Genomic DNA, 6,641 nt, shown 5'->3' on the forward strand with positions numbered 1-6,641 from the left:
ACTGGCTTACACTTGAATACTTTCCTAGCTATACATATAGCTTAACCATACCTTTATATGTGTAGACCCTGCATGCAGAAATAACATTATCACATCTTTACGAAAGTGCATGTAAATTTTAATTAAGAGTACATTTTTTTCTGCATTTGAACACCTATCTCCTCAAAAGCAGAACATATGCTTTGAAGTTGAAAGTGGTGTTCTTTATGTGTCCAGTGGCAGAATACATAAAATGCTAGTATTTTGTGTATGTGTGGGAGAAAGGAACCTAAGTGCACTTTTAGGTAAGATCATTACAGCTGGTCTAATGTGAAATCCCAGATTTGTATTCAGTACAACAGTCCCTGGTAACTTCTTAGTGCAAGAAGTGCCTTTTTTTAAATCTATGAACCAAACCTGAGTGTTGGATTCAGCTCTCCTGACTGAAGCAAGATTAAAACTGAAGGCACTGGTGTGGCCTATTGCACTTTCAGGATTTGTTCATTACATCTAATATCCCTGAAAAATAATATATGCTCAAAACAATGTGTCTGCAATTAAAACTTTACCTGTAAGTGTTTTCCTTAACCTGGAAATTGCACTCCTTTCAGTGAGACCAGGGATCTGTAGGAACTCTGTGCATGAATCTGCAGGATTTTGTCCCTGCAAAACCTAGAAAGTAGAGAAGGATAAGCCCACTGGTGCTTATGAGACCTTCTGCATGCTGTCTTCTTGTTCCTCTTGCTCCCTCAGGAAATGTCCCATCAGCTGTAGTCTCTGAGCAGCAGTGGGAACTCCTGTTGTTGTACATCCTCTGAGAGATGCATGAAGTGAATTTTCTCTTGCCACTGTTGTTATTGGTGTTATTGTCACCTCAGAGCTGGATGCTTAATTAAATTTGACAAAACTGTATTTTCTTGGACAAGGAAAGTTTAATTCTCCTTTTAAACTTAAAGTGAAATCAAATTTTAAAAGTTTCCCTTAACAAAAATCAACTTGCAACACTTTCCCACCCACTCTTTTTTTTACCTGAAAAAAGTGAAGATTTCAAGAAGAATTGATGAACTTAGATGAATGTGCATTTTTGTCAGAAGTAAAAAAAATTTTAAAAACCCCATTTTCTTAGATCTAGTCTATGTTCCTTGTCTCCTTAGAAGCATTGTATAGCAAAAGCATGGATCTACTTCCTTCTGAATTTATAATGATTTACAAAACTGAAATAAGGCTGGTAGGAAGCTTCTAGAAACTCGATTGGGATTTTTAAAGGAGGTTTTTTTAAATGGCTGGTGTATTATTTACATTTTTAAAAAGTAGATGGGGAAATACAATCTAAGGATTTCTCCTGCATCTAAAAACTTGAAGCCTTTAGGTACATGTGGACTTAACATTCTATTTGTTCCAACTACATGTTAGTAATGTACAATCTGGGAATAATGTTTATTTACACACATGTAGTTCTATCTCTTAGAATACATTTTTGGGTGAAAGAGAAGTCTTTTTTTAATCTAGTTTGCATGAAACAAAAAAGAACATAAGCTAACAATAAATAGAGATTCAATTCACATAATGACTTCCTCTAAAAAAGCAGACAATTGGGAGCATTTTATTTGCCCAACATCCCTCTAAGGCTTCACCAACAAAAGAAAACATATTTTTCTAAAGATATCTGCATTGATTTTAATTATATCAGATCACCATAAACCAGTTCATTTTCAATAGATACTGACATTCCAATATTCCACAACCTATTGATTCTAAATTGCTGTTTGAGCAGTTATAAAGAGAAAAGAAAATGCAACAGAGGCATGCAATACAGTCTGCTCTATGGAACCAGGTAAATCGCAGTTTGCAAAATCATTTTCCCCTCTAATAGAGTCAAAAATGGTTATTATGCTTTAAGGTTGCTGCACTTTATCTAATTTATTCTTCCATTCCCTAACTGCCTAAGCATTTTTTTCAAAAGTTGCACAGTCCATCATATGTTGCATTTATTTTCTGTATGAGAGAAATTGTCTTGATTTCCATAACAAAATAATAACACTTTGTGCTATTGTGATAACAATACTGCAACAATCTGAGATATCCACCAGTGTTTCCATCTCTGCCTTTGTGCCCAGTAAACCGAGATTTCATCAGCACCATCCTAATCCAGTAAACTAGGGCTGAAGCACTGGTCAAACAGTGTTTTACATATTGACAATGCTATTCATATGCTAATAACGCTTCTTTATAGAAGGACCTCTTTCCTTCTTGCATCAATAATATTTTAGATCAGAAAGATGTGACAACTGATCTTGTAGAATGTGTCTACTGCTCACCTAGCCATGAATAGCCTAAGCAATTTGTTCAGATAGAAAGTCCAGGTGTCTTTCTCAGTATTGCAAAGAGTCAGTGCTGAAAGGAGTTAGTGGGCTAGCAAGGTATTTTTCTGGTTTTGGTATCGCATTAAAGCTTGAGCTTTTTGTTGTGAATTGTACTTCCTAAAACGGCCATTTCTATCTCCCTACCCAGACCTCCCCTTTGTACGCTGTCTGCCAGCCAGACATTTTCCCTCTTTCACTTCTACTTCTTTCTACTAAAACTTCCAGCCTCCAAAACTTCACTACCTTCTTAGGAACATCAAGTCACTTGGCAGGCTAATTGCTTTTCTGCTAGAAGTTATCAGGTGAATACACTATTTTCTATAGTAATTACAGAATGACCCTAGGGCAGAATGTGTACAACAATAAACCTCAGTAAGAAGGCAGATCCCTGCTATTGTAAATGGATAAAAATCCTCTGATGTCAATGGGGTCGTATCTATTTCTCTGGGCAGATAATTTGGCTTGCATTAGTAGGCCGTTGGCAGATACTTCCCTTGTCTTTTTAAGAAGTATTCCTATATGAACTCTACCTGTCATTGCAGGAAGGCAATTACACCTTTCTTACCTCCAAGGTTATGATGACCAATACTCTCTTAGAACCAACAGTAGCGAATTCAATTCAAATCATTGTCGTTTGCCACCACATGGATCAGTCTGCTCACTTTCATTTTGAGAATATTTCAAACTGCTGCTCGATAAAATCCCCAGATGGCAGAGCATTTAGCTTTCCTTCCTCAGTCAATAACAAATGTATGCTCTTTTAGTTGTCTCTATTAAAAAGCCCAGGTGCAATTACGTTAGAGAAAATTTTGTTCTCTTTTTCACATATTCAGTTAAAGATGATATTTCTCTGCATCCATTGCTACTAGGACAAAGACTATAATGCTGCAAGGGATGTATCAGTCTGTCACTTGTTCAGACTAGACTGCTTGTACCAGTGTGAAGCAGTAGCCATTATTGGTCATGTGAGGTCATGAACATAGAAGGATCAAATAAAAGTGCCTGTTACCCTAATACAGTCCATAATTTATGTTACATAGCAAACAAAAAGTAATTGTTGCAAATTTTCTGAAATGACAGCAGCCCTAAGAGCTTCTAACCTTGCCTTCTGCTTTCTTTCCCTTCTCCTTCCATAGTCAAACTGTGAATAACCATTTTTTTTTCTTTTCTTTTTTTTTTTCTTTTAGGAAGAGGCTAGAGGAAAAGGTTTTAAACAATTAGCCATGAGCTCAGGGTGGGACACCTATCTGAAGACAACGCAGGAACATGTTTTAATCAAACAAGGTCTCAATTCTTTCATCTCTATTACCTAATATGTAGCATGCCTTGTTTGAAGAGGTTTGTTTAACCATTTAATTCATAGCTCATTTTTTTTTCCTTGCAGTTATTTTGTCTACAGAGAAACAATGCTGTGTTTTATGAAGGCTGCCATTAACTCTGTCAGTGCCCTGAGAGACAACAGCAACTGCAAATAGTAAGCTGAAGTCAGAGATGTTAAGCTGATTATAGCAAGGGGCTTAATCCATAAACGCATCTTCACAGCAAGGGATGAAGGCCACAAGGATAAAGGTGATTGCTCATCATCAGATGCCTAAGTGAGATGCCTTGGAAGACACCCTGCAGGCTGTCAAAAGTAGAGTTAACCCTGAAATTGCAAAAAGTTTTTCTTCTCTGCACTGGTCCTATTTTTAAAAATCCTAGGAAAAAACATTGCCTGGCAAGATAAATTATGGCAGAACTGGATCTCAAAGTCTATGTCATAGTAAATAATCAAATTAACCTACATATATCTGTCTAGTTTATCGCCAGAAAACTGTGGAGTGTTTGAAAATCCCATAAGCAGAAACAGAAGATCTGTTGTGTGAGCTCCTAGACTTATAAACAATCAAATTAACTCTTTGAAGAAATAGTAACCAAGGTCCTTAAAGAGAATCTGTGTTGACTGAGGTATGTGACCTGGCGATACTATCACATCTTTTTGGCGAGCATTTTTATAAAGATTATAACAATGCCAAGGCAGGTCCCAGTATTCACCATCAGAACCTTGACGCATTATGATCCTTTTCTTTTTTTTTTAAGTAATAAAGGTACAAAATACTTCCAAGGAAGACCCATAGCAAACACTAAGGTTAAACCAAGAGGTAAAAGAATCTTGGCTACATTTATTAAAAGAAATATTAAAACTGAACCTCTACACATGTTCAAACCCATGTTCTTCCAAATTCTAGATTGAATGGTATAACTTCCACTGTTTAAATAAAAGTTCAAAATTTCCCCTATGTCAAAGAAAAGGAAATATTACTCCTGGGTTCTTCTCACCCTACCTCAATATTGAAAAATTTTGCAGTTGTTTCTAATTATCAAGATCAATGTTGGTAACCATTGCTTCTGAACACATTTGTTGTGGACAACTGTCTGCGTTTCTGCTTCTCTAACAACAGTCTAAAAATAAGCCTGTCAGATTCATTCTTTTATGTTCAAACAGCTTTTTTCTGTTCCTCAAGTCAGTTGATACTTGGTTAGTTTTATCATGTGTGATCTGATTTGAAAAATAACTTCAAGTATACTATGTCTTTGTCTTTATTTTAGTTTTGAATCTGGATATTTGGTGTTAAATGACAAAATTACTGTATGCTTTATTGTGCTGTATCTTGTTATTTTAAAGGTTCTCATGTCATTTCAGATACTCTAATGGCCATTTCCCTCAAAGAAAGATGGCATTTACTTGGAAAGAATTAAGTCACTGTCAGCTATCTGGAAGAAAAGTACAAATCTGCCATGACTCTGACCAGACCTGTTTGTTTATTTGTTTACACTTCAGTTTCTGTCAGTAGTTCTAGATAAATTTCCAGTAAAAACACTACCATGGTCACCAGAAACAAAAGGGTGTTGATGAACACAGCTAGCATTAGTGAACACCAACAGCAAACATGGCCATGACTTGAGAGAAAAAAAAAAAAAAAAAGAGGTGAGAAGAGAGACTTGGCAGGTTACCCAGAGTCAAATCCACATAGGAAGAAAATTCAGGCTAGAAGCCCTTGAGCGCTCCATGAAAATTATTCCCTTGAAAAGATAAGTACATTTACCTCCAGATCCCAGCTGCCTGTAGTTGTGAAGTTAAAATTTGGGGAATGATTTTGTTGTCAACACTGAAGTTTACAGCAGAAAAAAGGAGCCCGAAAAGGTGTTCACCAGAAATTGTGATGAGCCACATTAGGAAGTATGTTTCCATCATTTTTACATCTCCATAACAGTAGTGTTTGTAGCATCTTGATCAAATTCATCTATTCAGCATGCACATAGATTCATTGTTCATTATCCTGAGATCACCTTTTAATCTCCAAGTACTTCAAAGTCCTGACTATTCTGCAATGACAATATGTTTTGAAAGAAAGACAACAGAGTACTTACTATTTTCATTTTGATTTGCTAAGTGAATTCAATGTTAAATAATAAGCCTTTTCTCTATGGTATAAATATATGGCTATTAAAACATATCTCATGTTGAAGCAAGGAAAGATTTCAGTCTTGCTAATAATCTGCCAAGTTTTTAAGCGTACTAGGTAGCAGTTTTCTCAGATATTTCAACCCAGAGAGTGTGTATCTGTAAGCAGTACCTGAATTTCTAAGCAGACTTTTTTTTCCTCAGGGCATTGAAGTTTCACTTCAGAACAGCAGTAAGTCCTTTAATCTTAATAAACAACAACAACAAAAATCTAAATGGTTGCCTGCTATTTACATTAACCTTTTAAAAGGTCTTCTATGTTCTATTTTATTCAAGACAATTTTTACTCTTATCTTTTTTCTGAAAAACTCAGATTGATACTAAAAGCTGCATATTTCCAAAATGGTATCACTCCTCATAAATTATCCTTTCCCACCAAAACAGCTGTGTTGAGAGAACTGAGATTACAGGAACCTTGCCATTTACACAGAAAAAAAACCATCAAAAATGAAAATGAAATTGAGACACTATGGTTACCAATATGTACGTATCATCTCATTATAAATGACTCTCTGTCTGAACATCTGCATTTAAATACAAAAGTTCCTAACAAAAATGCCCTTGGGCATCAGCTGCTTTTAGAGTCCTGGGTTTAAAAAGTGGCTGAGAGCAGATATTCCAGGAGATGGGTGTAAATTGCAATTCAGCGTAGTCTGGCCTTTCTTAACCTGGGAATAAGATGCTTTTGAAAATTTTATCCATACATTCTTGTTTCTATACTTTCCATGCTTTTGTAGCCACAATTTTTTGTTTCCATACTTGCCATACTTTTGTGTCCATACTTTTTTGTCAGA

General features: G+C 35.8%; 1 long non-coding RNA gene across 1 annotated transcript in view; it reads left to right on the forward strand.

The window, feature by feature from the left end:
* The window catches only part of LOC142404836 (uncharacterized), a 121,616-nt gene extending 115,598 nt beyond the window's left edge, over positions 1-6,018 (forward strand). The window contains exons 3-4 of the long non-coding RNA XR_012773963.1: positions 3,530-3,626; positions 3,727-6,018. This is a non-coding gene — a long non-coding RNA (uncharacterized LOC142404836). The remainder of the gene's footprint in view (positions 1-3,529; positions 3,627-3,726) is intronic.
* The last annotated feature ends 623 nt before the right edge of the window (positions 6,019-6,641 follow it).

Source organism: Mycteria americana, chromosome 1, assembly GCF_035582795.1.
Source record: "Mycteria americana isolate JAX WOST 10 ecotype Jacksonville Zoo and Gardens chromosome 1, USCA_MyAme_1.0, whole genome shotgun sequence".
Lineage (NCBI taxonomy): Eukaryota > Metazoa > Chordata > Aves > Ciconiiformes > Ciconiidae > Mycteria > Mycteria americana.